This window comes from Mus pahari, chromosome 19 (genome assembly GCF_900095145.1).
Source record: "Mus pahari chromosome 19, PAHARI_EIJ_v1.1, whole genome shotgun sequence".
NCBI lineage: Eukaryota > Metazoa > Chordata > Mammalia > Rodentia > Muridae > Mus > Mus pahari.
Genome location: NC_034608.1, coordinates 41,769,103 through 41,784,598, shown reverse-complemented (window position 1 = coordinate 41,784,598; position 15,496 = coordinate 41,769,103). Strand labels below are relative to the sequence as shown.

General features: G+C 40.6%; 1 protein-coding gene across 4 annotated transcripts in view; it reads right to left on the bottom strand.

Annotated features, from left to right (window-relative positions):
* The window catches only part of Zmat4 (zinc finger matrin-type 4), a 381,839-nt gene that overhangs the window by 213,498 nt on the left and 152,845 nt on the right, over window positions 1-15,496 (bottom strand). Inside the window, exon 1 of one of the 4 annotated variants that reach the window (XM_029532289.1) lies at window positions 461-510. The exons of the other annotated variants lie outside the window; for them this stretch is intronic. The gene's annotated coding sequence lies outside the window, so the exon portion shown is untranslated. Of the gene's footprint in view, window positions 1-460; window positions 511-15,496 lie in introns of those variants that run through there. 4 annotated transcript variants of the gene reach the window in all.

Here is a 15,496-nt window from a genome sequence, read left to right as displayed (position 1 = left end):
AAGTCATGAGGTATGGTCAGCCATGGACATAGGAACCACATACCCAAATGTAGGTTTTGCAAACTAAGTATTTGAAAACCAAAGGGAAGGTGAGCTGGAACCAAGTCAAGCAGAGTCATAGATGACCACAATAAGATCTGTGTAATGGACTTGCTGGGGTTCACCAAGATTTCTGCAAAGAGAAAAGGAATCTGTCTGGTGTTTATTGAATCAGAAGAGTGCTTCCTTTTAAACTAACAAGCATCTTCTAGCCAAACACTGAGAGCTGAAATATGAGATTAAAAGCCAGAGCCAGGATTTGGGGTAGGTGGTTCTTGGTGCATCATTCATGTATAGATACAAGAAGTTCACTTAAGCTGCAATGCCCCCAAGTTGCTGTGTCCTGGGGAAAGTTTCCTTGTGTTGTACTCGAAATAACATTTATTTTACATTTGGGTCCCAAAGAGAATGAGGTTCTTACTTTCAGAAAAGCTTTTCAATGGTTCCATCATCACTGGCCTTAGGGAAGATGCTAAAATACAAAATACATAGAGGGAATATTAAAACATATTTTGTACAGGACCAAACCAAGATCAAATTACTGATAAAATCTCAAGTATGTAATGGATATTCAAAATTGGTTTACATTTTTAAAGAGCATGGAAAATTACAGAGCAGTAGTTGATGAGATCAGTTCAGAGGCAATTTCCCCAAGAGTTTCTGGTAAAGAGTTCTTGTCGGTTCTTTGGTAAGGAAGGACTGCAGACTGCTACAAAAACCCATAGCCTATTCTTGTATTTGGTTGTCAAGGAAACCAAATATTGCTTCTGTTGGAGGGCAGACATGACCACATGCAATGTGCATCTTATGAATTCCATGAAGTAACAAGAGAATAATCACTGTAGGTAGAAATGTATACTGATTGCTGCCATTGAGAGGTCTCTATATATTCCAGACAGGATCCCCAGGAGTAGAGAAGCATTTGGTAGGGCAAGTAAAATGATTGATTGTTACATGGTTCTTATAAAGGTTTCATTGTGCTAGGACACAGAACACTTTACAGTGGTAACAATGGTAAACTTGGCTCTAGACTTGCATATCTAAGAGAAGGAAACTGGGCCTGTTACAATTCTTTCATCTGAAACCTACTGACACTCAGTAGGTAGCACTACAAACAAAGCAGGGATACATCTGAGTAAGATGATAATTTCAATAGGGAACACACTACATTGAGGTACGAAGTTTAGAACAAGATACTTGATATTGGAAAAAGAATAGAGAATGAGCAGAAAGGCCAGAACACAAGACCCAAAGTCTTATCACCCTAGTACATTATACTCACATATGAAATGCCACAGTGAAACCTACTATCTTTTGTTACTAATATAGGCTAATAAAATTACTCTTTAAGGCAAGTATCAGTTTGGATAAAAGTTTCCAGAACTATCATAAAATTTTAAATGAAATACACATTTAATTGCCATAATATACTTAGCAATAAATGGAGGCTGACTTCACCAATTTTAGAGTAATAATTTGGAGTGATAAAATACAGTATTCTTACTGAGAAACTATAACATAAAATTCTGACATTCCCTTATTTTCAGTTGCTCAATGCACTTACTTAAATAATGCTATGCTCAAAAATTTATAATGTAACAATTACTAATTTAATCTTTAATAAGAATCCCAGATGTTCATATTTCAGACACTGGGAGCCTCGGGTGTATTTAAATAATAAATTAAGAGCTAACTTTACAAAATATTACTGCTGTTTATCATGTTAGGAACATAGCAATAAATTTTAAGTTCAGGAGCTGGTACATGTGGTATCTGGTTTTCAGGGTTTTCCCACTTTTGTTTCTGAGATATGCAGACAGTCGGATGCTATAGGTCCAAGTAACCCTCAGACACAGAGTTTATAAAGAAAACAGATCACAATAAACACCCAAACCAACCCCTAAAAGTATAAGAATCACACAAGTACAAAGTTTACAGAGGAGTAAGGGAACCCTGCCAGTAGCTGCAAGGGAACCCTGCCAGTATCTGCAAGAGAATCCTGCCTATAGTTGCACTGAGGCCTAGGATAGAATTTAGAACTCTGCTGGAAATCAGTATTTGCATTATCAATTAGCCAATGAACATAGAAGTGAATTTTTTTTCAGCAGATATACTTTGAGCATTTTAGATGGGAAAATTTTCGCTTGTGAAATATTGTACTGCAGAGTTTAGGATCTCAGCGTCCTCCTACCAAATGGCACTAAAGTCTCCCTATAAAAGCATCAGGCAGCATGTACTGCCATCACAGCACTCAGGAGGATCCATAGCTTCACTGGCCAGCATGGCCAAAGTGATATAGCAAGAGACCAGGACTCAGTAATTTAGTAATAGTGATTGACAAAGACACCAGTCTCTATACACTTGTACACACACACACACACACACACACACACACACACACACACACAAACACACACACTACATGATTTTTATTTCATACAGTACAACAAAATCAATAACCATTGTAACTTATAGATTATAAAGCCTGTAGAATTTGGCTTTTGAAGACCAAAAACTCTTTATTTTCTTAGAAGGACTCCCATAGGTAGTTGACTAAAAGACTCACTCAGACATGGTGACTCAGCATTTATCTGACCAAGTTTGGGGACAGCCTGAATTTCTCATCAGATCTGATGGTCTAGGCACAAACTCTAACTTATCAAAACCACAAATTTAAATGACAACAGCAAAATAACTGAGTCGTATGAGTGAGCTCGGTGGTGATGAATCTGAAAACGAAGATACCAAATACACACTGTATCTGGTGCTTATCTAGAGTTTAATAAATGCTTGTTAGATAAGAAACAAAAGAGATGACCTTAGTAAGACAGGATAGAAAATCGGTATCTTCTGATTACTGAGAACAAGATATTGTCCTTACACATTTCATAAAAATTTCCATCAAAATGGCTCAATATTTATTTTTGCTCTGCATAAACATAACAGCCAGTTATTTGAAAGAGATACCAACCCAGAAAAGGCCATCTTCAGATGTCAGTTCTGGTCTTCAAAAAATTACTTAAATACAGGTTGTGAGTTAGAAAGTACATAAAATGGTTGAGAGGTAGCTTCTGGGAGTCAGCTCACTGGAAATCCTGGCTTCTGTTATACCCAGTTTTTTGCCTCTATTCACAGAAGAGAGACCTTCCCACAGCCCATAATCTCACAATTTGCAAAACTTGATGCTCAGTGCATAAAACTATCCTCACATAGCACTGAGCTTGGCTAAGTCAAGAAAACATATGAGGATAGCTTAAAAACGGATTGTGATTCTCTGACTTTGGCTGGCCTGCTGCAAACATCCCACTATAAAAAACAAACAAACAAACAAACAAAAAAACCAACTATGAAAGGGAGAATGGTTCCTCCTGAGCCATTGGGGGTCAGAGAAAAACAAAAAACACAGTTGCAAATGATAGATACATTGTAAGCGAGGCAGCCAGACAAAGGAGAATGGCTGAACCAAGAGGAAGCCCAGAGAGTAATGGCTTTTGCAATTTAGACAGCTCCTCTGTGCGTTGGGTAGGAATGAAGCAAAACAAATTAGGAGAACAAGTTCTTGTTCTTGACAAAACACCTAACAGGAAAATAAAAACTTAATGTGGTAAGTTATTTATCTGAACTGAGTGTCTCAGAGTTCAGTCGGCAGTCCCTTGGCTCTATGTTCTTAGGCAGAGCATCATGAGTTAGTTGGTAGGCATGACAAAGGGATTCCTTTACTTCTTGGCAGACAAGGAGCCTGTAGAAAGGGATGGAAACAAGATACAGCCCTCTGTGGACATGGCCCCCTGGCACCCTTCCTCCATGCAGATCCCACCCTTCACTCTTCACCTCTCAACATTATGAAGCTATCATGGATCGATCTATTCATTAGATCAGAGCCCTCCTGATTAAACTGTGTATGGAAATTCCCTCATGGGCATGGCCAGAGGTATACTTCACTTATCTCTTTGACATTTCTTAATCCAGTTAACATCAAAATTATTCATCACAATCAGAAACGGTACAATAGAACCAACATCCGACTCTCTAACACGGAGGAGGAATGAGTTCCCATGCTCTAGTTCCTGAAGCAGCAGCTAAGGGCAGTTGGTTAATAGTTCAAGGGGGAGGAGGAGGTGAGTGTGGCCCCTGTTGGTAATGTCCCAGGAATAAATGAGTAACAAAAATTAGACTTTTTTCCAAAGCGGGGGGGGGGGGAGGGAGGAGTACATGAACTTTTGGGGATGTTGGGAAGTAGAGGTAGATCTGGGAGGAGTTTTGGGAAGGAATAAAGATGACTATGATAAGAATATATGGATGGGATGGGGGTTTCTGGAGGGGAATCCGGGAAAGGGGATAACATTTGAAATGTAAATATCCAATAAAAAAAATCCAATAAAAAAATCTCAAATAGTATTTTTTAATAAAATGGTTCAGAAAAGCTATCAGAATGGACAGGACTAACTTATAAGGTGAAAAATATGGGTGAACTCTAGAGTGTCTGTGAGGGCACCCAGCTACCACAGTGTCTGTGGGGGGACCCAATTACCAAGACTAGAAATTCAGAGCACAGTTTAGCTTTGGTTAGATGTATATCATACTATGGAACTTCCAAACAAAGAGATCATGAAGCATTTGCATACATAGGTCTGGAAGCAGGAAGGACACTCGAAAGTCAATAGGGTGGTGATAGGGATCAGTGTAGTGACTGAAGAAGACCAAGAGAGAAGGGGATAAAGCAGAGGACTTGGGCAAAGAGCCAAGAAGTCTCACTGGTTCTAGTCACCAGCTGTCAGCCCCAACCCCAGCCGGCCATTTCCCCAGAGGGCAGAGGCCACAGGGACAGATGAAATGAGATGGGCATCTAGCAAAGGAAGTGAAATTGAGGGAAGGTCCAATCATATACACATAGGCTGCTTACCTTGCTATGGGCTAATATCCTTACATACACATGGTGCGGTAGATGTGCTGAATTTATAATGCAATTAATAGCCCCACCCATGGCACTAAGGAGCTTTTTAGAGCACCCTTGGCCACAGTGTATCCTCAGCACAGGGCAACCGCAACACAGCACACCCTCAGCAACAGCACACCCTGGGCACGCCATCAGTCCTTAAGCCTTTGATGCTACCAGCTCACTGCTGCCTAGCACAGCAGGAGAGCAACACTCTTATCACTAGCCATGAAGGAGAGAATTTCAAATTCAAGTTTAAACATCACCACTGCAAATAAATTGTAAGTAGAGTTTGTGATTTAAAAACAAAAACAGAAAACAAAACAAAATACTGCCTTTGTCCGAACCACAAAGAAAAACTTACCTTAGGTCAAACGATTGATAATCTGAGCAGCATTCTTACAGAAGTTGTAGAGAATTAAATAAATTGCCACCTGTACTGTTTTTAAACTACACTAGGCAGCCTACTTACTCTATCTTCTGTTTTGTTTCCTTTTTTAACTAAGAGAACACGAGTATCTGCAACAAAGAAGTAAATGTTACAATGGAGGTAAAATGTTTAGCTTTGGTGCTAGAATTACATGTGACCATGGATACTCTCTTGATAATGCCAGTTACTACCTTATTTACCTCTAGTACTGCCACAGCCAGGACATCTGGAGGAGCCAGCAAAGACTAGTCCAGGAGACATAAGTGAAACAAAGAAGTAAGGAGGCATCTTAGGATGGGAGACAGGAATGAGGAAAAGAAAGAGGTACCCCTGGAGTTAAAAGATGGCCTGAAAGAACAGGAAGTTGTGGATGTACGTCTAATACCACTGAAGAGGCATAGTAGCAGGCAAAAGCAGAGGAGCCTGGCAATCGAAACTGGCATTGGGTCAGAATAGGTATAAAGATCATTATTCCCTTGTTCTCAAGAAGCTAACAGTTGAAGAATGACTATGCTTTTTTGGAGAAACAGAAACACACATAGCACCAAGTTCAGACTACCACAAGCCTTGAGCTAGGAGGTGGGAAACCTGTGTCTGCAGTTATGAAAGCAGAGGTGGCCAGACAGCAGCCAGGGGACTAGGTAGCCTAAAGGGTGACACTGCCGAATCTAGCAAGGTGGAGGGTCAGATGGTTTCTGTGAATATCGATCCTGGCACCAGGGAGCAGTGTTGCATGAAGGTTACAAATGGACTAGCTATAAGGCCAAGGCAATGGGTTCTACTACCATGGATCCAAGGCTCCAGGCACAGGAAAATGCTTTCCCAAGGATACTGGAAACCATGGCTGTTTTATAAAAAACAGACAGAGAGTATGATATGTAGGAAAGATAGGTCTATAAAATGCAATTTGAGGCTGGGTACCATGCCATAGGTCTGTAATCTAAGCACACGGGAGACTGAGGCAGGAGTCACTGTGCATGAAGAGAGCAAAGTGCTGCAGAAAACCTGCAGAGACCCTGTCCTGAAGAAAACAGATGTAAATACAAAATTGGTAAGAATGTGCAGCAATATAGCTGTTATGGAAAATATAAGAAGATCTGTTGGCAGGACGGAAACAGAATTATGATCCTGCAGTCATATCACTGATCACATAGTCAAAAGAGTTAAAAATAACTATATCAGATAGATAGCTGCATCCAGTGTTTATGCAGCAGTCTTCACAAACTCGAGATATGCCATGAACCAGGGTGCTCACCAAAACAGGGATAATGTGAGATGTACAGAAATATAAATATAAAATGAATGTGTGTGTGTGTGTGTGTGTGTGTGTGTGTGTATATATATATATATATATATATATATATATATATATATACATACATACATATATATATACATGTGCATCTGTGTATATGTAATGGAATGATGTTTAGCCAAAAAAAGATGAAATCCAGTTTTTTTAACAATGCAGATAGAAATAAAGACATTATTGAGTGAAATAAGACAGCCATAGAAAGAGAAACAGCATAAGTTCCCATTCACGTGTGAAAATTATAAAATTCAATCTCAGAACAAAGCAAGATGTGGGGCATTGTTGACAGGATTCTAGATTTCTTTATCTAGATTTCAGTTCTAGATTCCAATAGCGGAGTGGCCACACTGTTTTCTACAAAGTCCTATGAGGTGTATCAAAATGAGCAGAAGAATCCAACAGCCCCACACAGGAGCGGCTTCTTTAGGAGGGAAGTGCCCGTTCCTGATCTGATCACCACACATGTGATATGCACTGAATGATTACATCATTCTCCACAAGTATGCATAATTCCTATTTCTCAGCAAAATCTATGAGAAATCCATTAATTCACCCCTGAGGGTATTCATGCCATCAGGCAGCCAAGACACGGTGCCTTAAAAGGTCTAGCTATTAGGATATACAAAATAGATTTTTAAAGGGGTCCCAAAATATGGAAACTGCAAAAACTGCTATTTCTAAATGCTTAATTAAATGTACACAAAACGTATCATTATGTCAACTTCATTAATTGTTAAATTTAGTGCTCATGAAACTTGCATCGCATTTAAAAAAACAATCTGCATGTTGGATTCCTCCACTTTGCAAAAATCCCTGAGTAAGCTCAATGGTTGTCAGGAAGGTGCAGCCAGTTGTAAATTATATTAGTTTCCCATAAGCAAGGATTTGAAAACACAATTAAAATAATTCTCTCAAATAGTTATAATAAAATTTTATTTAATGTGGAACTTGGTGGATGCTAATATTCTCGATATAACGTTTGAGAGGATTCTGAGGAACTTCCAGGCAAGGCTTCTAATCACATGGAACAGGGGTCCTAGAAAGCAGAAGAGATGGGACTGTGGAGGACGGATACCATGAGAGGAAGCAAGCAAAGAAAGGAACCCCAGCATCTCCGCAAGGCACATAGAATCTTCAGAAAATGTTATCACCATCTCCAGGGGAAGAACTGACCAGCAGACACCTCAGGTGCTGTCAGCATTAGATGAAAACTCAAGGTACCTTTTAAAAATAATGCCTTTAAATCTCTAAAGCAAAGAGAGGAAGCTATGCTAAAACGCTTGCTTGGTATGGTAGTATAGAAAAGATGGCTCCCCATAGGTTAATGTATTTGAACACTCGGTTCCTAGTAGGCAGAACTGTTTTTGGAAAGATTTATGGAGTGTGGAATTGTTGGGGGGGGGGAGTGCTGGAGAGACCTACTCTTCTCTCCCCTCTCCCCACCTTTAGAGGGTGATGGGCATGGACTCACCCTCTAAAACCAGAAGCAAGGCCCCAATTTAAATGCTTTCTTTTACAAGTTGACTCCATCATGGTGTCTCTTCACAGCAATAGAAAGGCATCTAAGACACTAACCATGCATAAGGTCCTGGGTTCTATGTGCAGTGCTGTAGGAAAACAAAACTCAAGACACAGGACTACAGAAACACAAAAGAACAATATATGGAAATGAAACTGTCATAATATTTAATGCTTTCAATAGAAAGGTAGAGGAACATATATCCCACTTTATAAAAATAACAAAATCTAGCTGGAGAGTAGTGATATTTCAAGCTATCTTTGACAACAGCAAGGTGGTCTAGAAATTGTTTTTTTGCTGTGGTCACCAACTATCAGTGGTTTGTTGTTTATAGTTACAATGTAATGAATATTCTCAAGAGTTTGGTGCACATAAAGATGTAGTTCTGTTTTCCTTCTAATCTGTGCTCACAGACTAGAATTTGACCAAGACTTCTGTTTAACGGCTCTTCTTTGGCTCCTCTGCAAATACAATTGATAGTTGAGGTGCAAATGCTAAATACCTGAAATGATTGGACAGAAATGTTTACTGATATTATAAGGACAGCAGATTCTCATAACCTCATAATTTTTCACCTCTCTAATAGAATAATTACACTTGTCTAGGACAGACTATTTCAGTTGATTGTGTCCCCTTCAGCAGGACTTCATTTGCAGAACACTAATTTTTGGTAAATACATAGATGTATGTGCATACACACACAAAACTTGCTTCCAAAGTTAAAGCAATTTCATGGGCTGGGGATGAACCCTAAATAACAAAATATAAAAGGCAGTAGATATAAATGGCACAATCATAGAAAGGGTTATGAACACTTAGAAAGTGTAGACACAGACACAGGAAATTATGCTAAGTCTTACTTCTTACCAAATCTGTGTTAACGAATTAAGGAAATTACCTTTCTGCCCATCAAACTGACAATAAGTAAGAAGATTAATTATATCTAGGTTTCATGTGCATGATGTAAAAATATAAGCTTTCATACATCCTTCATGGGAATATGAGTCAGTACTGCCTTTCTGAACAGCAACCTGGCCATGGACGGTAGATAAATGTATAAATATACAGAAATAGACAGACAGATGATAGAGAGTGGGTGATAGAAGAAAGTTGATAGATAATAGATAGAAAATAGATAAATGATAGGTATATATGTATGTACATAGATAGGGAGATAGATGATGAGAGATAATGATGATGATGATAGACAGATAGACAGACAGACAGACAGACAGACAATAGGTAGATAGATGGATGGATAGATGATAGATAGATGATTGATAGATGGATGATAGATAGATAGATAGATAGATAGATAGATAGATAGATAGATAGATAGATAGATAGATAGATAGGTCAAAGTCCACAAAGTATGCATACATACTCCAACACACCAACATGTCTCTGTACAAATATACAAGTAAACAAAAACATAGTGAAAAAATTGTAAATTTAATTTTTCACTAAAAGGCACTGGTCAAATAAATTATATAATAAACATTCAAAAAGTACCAAAGTAGGAATTCCACCAAAGTATTTTAGTTATTAAATTTAAAAAGTAGAACAAAAGCCATCAGCCTCAATCCTCCGAGGCCTTGGGGAGCACCACAGAAGATAGGACGGAAAGAATGAAACTGCGAGTGTTCTTAGCTGCTCAGTCACTTCTCCATCCTGTCTCCTCTTTATTTCAGCATTATCGATCATTGCAATTCCATGTCTGCTGAATAAGACGGTATGTGATTTTATAAATACACTCTGCATAAACTCATAATAAACAGAAGTGTCTATTACTTACATGCAAGTATGTTTATAGACAGACATGTCCCTACCAACCTACCACCCTGCTAAGGATTTCACACAGATTGGGTTGTAATATTCAGATTACATAAGTAAAACAATACAGAGAAATTAGGAAAGGTAATAAACTTATTTCCTTTAGGATAATAATGACTTGCTTCCGGTTTCAGCCAAACGCCAACTTCTTTGAAGGAAATTTAAAAATAATCAGGTTTTTCTCCTTAATAAGAATCCATGGCTTTAGCACACATTTAATTGGGTCTGTTGAGCTCTTACTTGAAAAGCAGTAACCTGGGATGACAGCTAAACACAGAGCTTCTGTCCTGACTGTGGCCTAATGGTTGCACAATGTCAGGGAGAAGAAATCCAGGCATCTGCTTCGAAGCTCTCCTCACTGTGGGTGTGCAATGAGCATCCTCCAATGGTGACCCAGGCTGTCTGGCAATGCACACTGACAGGTCTGGCTCAGACACCAGGACCAGCCTCTCCCTTGCTCATTCTTAGTCTGTTGAACACCAACTCTCCACGCTTGAATTCTGAGTGCAACAGCATGCCCACAGCTGGCTCATTTGATTCCCTGCCTCAAGAACCTGGGCAGTGAGAAGGGTCCTGGAGAAGGAGTGGCCATTTCCAGATGTGGGGCTGCAAATCATAGCACTCTCCTTGTTCAGGAACTGTTAGATCTAGGCCACACATAAGAAGGGGATTTTCCAGAATTAATTAATTGAAGGTAAAATGAGCTTTCCTTTCTGCAGGGGTGAACACTTTAAAGATAATAAGAAAGCCCGTGGTGAATTCTTGGAGCTCAGTACTGGACGGGGTGAGCCAAGGTTGCTATGTCTAACATCTCTTCATGAAGAGATGTCTCCTCCAGACGGGACCTGCTTAAGTTGAGATATAGTGAGTGATAGAGGGGACCCCAGGGCATGAGCCACCTGCAGACCCCCAGCTGGCCTGCTATCAAAGCCCATTTCTTTTTATGATTCTATAAGTATGCCCCAGGGTCCATCACACTTGACCTAAGAAAATATAAGGCATGCGTCAGGTCCTTCACTGTCCTTCACATGGTCACCAGACCATACTCAGCTCTAACTCGAGAATGATTGATCAACATCCCTCCTTAGTTCAGACTAAGTTCCCATCACCACAGTGGCCACGACAACTCTTGAAACCATGTTGCTTTGGGGATGAACAAAACATGAAAACCTTCAACAAATCTCTGACATTGGTATTTTGAAATTTCCGTCTAATTTCCAACATTAAATAGCCACCTCAAGTAGGGACTATAATAGATTCATCTCATGAGAAAATGCACGATCTATGACACTGGTTCTCAACCTATGGGTCACAACCGTACTTGCAGGTCCATAGACCCTTTCACGGGACTTGCTGAGACCATAGGACCATTCTTTATTATAACTAAGAAGTAGCAATGAACATAATGTTATGGTTGGGGGTCACCATGACATGAGGAACTGCATTAAAGGACTGCGGCAGTTGGAAGGCTGAGAACCATGAGGCACAGAGATCCATTGGCTTGACATCACCATACCAAAATTCATGAGATAATTCATTTGTAAAGAAAAAAGATTTGGGAGGCTCCATGACTTTGGAGGTTCCAGTTCTCAAATGTTAATCCTGGGGACCCATGAGATGCCACATGGCATTAAAAGCAAAAAAAACAAAAAAAACAAAAAAAACAAAAAAAAAAAACAAAAAAAAACAAAAACAAAAACAAAAACAAAAACAAAAACAAAAACAAAAACAAAAAACAGGGAATGATCTGAGACCCCCCCCCACACACACACACACCCTTCCTGATCACCAGGTTTCTCAGGCTCTCCCTATTAGCCCCTACTTCTTAAAGGTCTCACCATGGCCCACTAATGACACCCCAGGTACCAAGATTGAACTTTGAGGATCTTAAGACTTAAACCACAGAAATGTCTACTAATGATGAGGCCAAGATCAACCCTTATGTGAGAAAGATGATTCTGGCAACACATTTTTTTTTTCAGCAGGTTAAAAGGAAAAAACAGACTTGAAAGTGAAGGTCGAGAGGCAGAGGCTTCCTGCCAGGCTGGAGTTGGCAGAGGCTTGACCTCAGTGGGAAGCAGCAGGGAAGGGGCATGGGTGAAGCAAGCAAAATCAGATGAGCTGGAGTCCCAGGATCCACATCTCCAGCCGTGAGGGGGAGGGAAGCAAATGCAACTCCATCGTCGTCGTTGGCACAGTGAGTGGAAGAAGTTGGTGACCAAGTCAAAGAGCAAAAACAAATACAAAAACAAACAAAAGCAGGTTTGGGAGGGGGAAAGGTTTATTAAGTACATTAAGAGATGAATTCTTTTAGAGGGAAAGTACCCAAAACTTTGCAATTCTGTGGTATCAGGTTCTCTTCACACTACCTCTAGAGAAGACTGCTAGGTCTCATTATCTGTCTTAAAACATGAGTCTCAGCTAGACAGTGGTGGTACATGTCTTTAATCCCAGCCCTTGGAAGGCAAAGGCAGGCAGATTTCTGAGTTCGAGGCCAGCCAGGGCTACACAGAAAAATCCTGTCTCAAAAAACCAAAACCAAAACAAAAACAACAAAAAACAAAAAAACCCAAACAGACAAAAACAAACAAACAAACAAACATGATTTTCAGGCTCTCTGTGGAACAGAGACTGAAGGAATGACCATCCAGAGACTGCCCCACCTGGAGATCCATTTCATATACAATCACCAAACCCAGACACTATTGTGGGTGCCAACAACTACTTACTGACAGGAGCCTGATATAGCTGTCTCCTGTGAGGCTCTGCCAGTGCCTGACAAATACAGAAGTGGATGCTCACAGCCATCCATTGGACTGAGCACAGGGTTCCCAGTGAAGGAGCTGAAGGAGTTTGCAGCCCCATAGGAGGAACAACAATATGAACCAACCAGTACTCCCAGAGCTCCCAGGGACTAAACCACCAACCAAAGAAAACACACATGATGGGACTCATGGCTCTAGCTGCATATGTAGCAGAGGATGTCCTAGTTGGACATCAATGGGAGGAGAGGCCCTTGGTCCTGTGAAGGCTCTATGTCTCAGTGTAGGGGAATGCCAGGGCCAGGAAGCAGGAATGGATCGGCTAATGAGCAGGGGGAGGGGGGAAGGGTATAGGGGGAAAGAGCTTTTGAAGGGGAAACCAGAAAAGGGGATAACATTTGAAATGTAAATAAATAAAATATCTAATTTAAAAAAACAACATGATTTTTAGGCTCATGAGATGGCTCAATGGGTCAGAGCATTGGTTGTTTAATCCTGGAGACCTGAGCTGGATTCCCAGACCCACATAAAAAATAAAAGAAAACTCTCCATACAGTTGTCCTCTGACCTTCATATCCAGACTATAACCTGTACATACCCACACTCATACATCATGTACTCAAAAATATAGGCATAAATAATATGAATATATATTCATTATGTACATATACATCATATACATATACACATACACACACATGCGCTTTAGTCCCATTGCCATATGCCTGCAGTTCCAGTGGTTGGAAAGCTGAGGTAGGAAAATGCTGATTTCAAGGACAGCTTCAGAGCCTCCATGTAAAACAGAAACAAAGGGGAAAAAAAAACCCAAGAACCCACACTCACAATTACATGTCACAGAATAGAAGAGATTCCTTTGTGCCTTACACAAAAACAAAATATTTCAGCTATGAGTCACTTGCATGTTACCAAAAATAACGCTGAGATCTGCCAGTCAAACACGGTGGCTCTGGGCCCTCAGCATGTCCCTGCTCAGAGCCACACCTGCCAAACTCCCCATCTTCCAACGGAGGATGTGTTCACTTCATACGAGTCGCCATGGTCACTAAGTCCAATGCTGGGAGTTAACAAAGGGACACTAGGCATCTCACACTGTTCATGACTCAGTGTGCCTCCTGGGTACATGAACACAGGCTACTCAATCTACACTTTAGCGAATGTCCAGTAAAAGTATCTGCTTTCTCGTCTACCGTTAATGTGATGTGGATCAGCTAAGCTTCCCTTAGCAGCCCTCACACAAGCCACTTCTTGTGCCCTTCAACTCTCTGCCTGTCATTCCATGTCCCAGCTCTGGCCGTTGCCCCATGCAGGATGTTTGCATGCTCTGGCTTCCTCCTACCTCCGTCTCTCTTTAGGAGTTGTCAACAGCGCAAACTAAAGACAAATTCCTATCTCCAAGCCAAATTGTTCCTCTGAGCTATAGATTGGAATCTCCTGGCCATTTCTTTTCTTTTCTTTCCTTTTTTTTCTTCCTATCATTCAATGTCAGGATGACTGTAGTAAAGTAATTTAGACCAAACCTAACCAGGCCCTCCACAATCCTCTCAGTGAATAGCTCCTGGATCCTGCCATGTAAGAAACCCAACAAGAGCTTCATGGTTTAAAACGGCACCTCCTTAGAGAACAGTGGGGTGGTCCTCTCAGTCTGAGGACAGCCTAGCTGCTACTGTACTGTGAATGTGAAATGGCTCCCCTATGCTCTTATGTCGGGACATTTTGTCCCCATCAAAAATGCCAATTTAGGAGGCTTTGGAGCCTTTAGGAAGGTGTTTCCTCGTGGATCAAGCTGCCACTGCTAACCCTGTGAACTGAATGGCTGATTCCCAGACAGCACAGAAGGGAGTTGCTCCAAAGAACCTTACTTTTCTAAACAGGTCCACTTACCCAGAATCCTTTCTTTTCCTCTACCTCCGGTGGGTGGTGGTCTAAAAGAGAGGTGAAAGTGTTGAAGAACCACCATTCAAAATAGGTTTTGAAAAATTAAAGTTATAGAAGTAGAGCTATCTTCAGAAATTGACTCATGGAGTGTGGCATTGATGTTTGAAGGCCTGACCTCATTTCTAGTCCTTTCTCTGCTGCCTGATTTTAGACATGATGTGACCAGTCGCCTCTGCCACACCTAATACCAATGTTCGGATATATCCCCTTGAACCACAAATGAAATTAACCCATCCTCCATTAAGTTGCTTACTGTCAAAGCTATAACAGTTAACCAGTATCAATGACCTCTGTGTCTGTACTTGACTATCTGATTGGCTAATAGCTAGTTTGGGGGGGGGGGTCTACAGTGCTACTAACCTGCCCAGGGTTGTCATCAGTACTCACAGGGGGCCAGAATCCCCACATCCATCATTAATATAAAACATGCCCCCCCCCCCAAGATTTGCCTACAGGCCAAACTGATGGGAGCAACTCCTCAATTGAATATCTGTCTTCTGGGTCAAGCTGACAACTCCTACCATCAATCCAACAAAACAGACAAAACACCTAACTGGTGGCATAGACAGACTAGTAAGAGCCAGGCCATTTGAGGATCTTTGAAGGAAAGAGTAATGTACAACTTACGCATGGGCAAGCATGCATACACATCAAACAAAAATAAATACAGCTTGTGAAATAAATAGAAAGAAAGAAGGAAAGAAAGAGA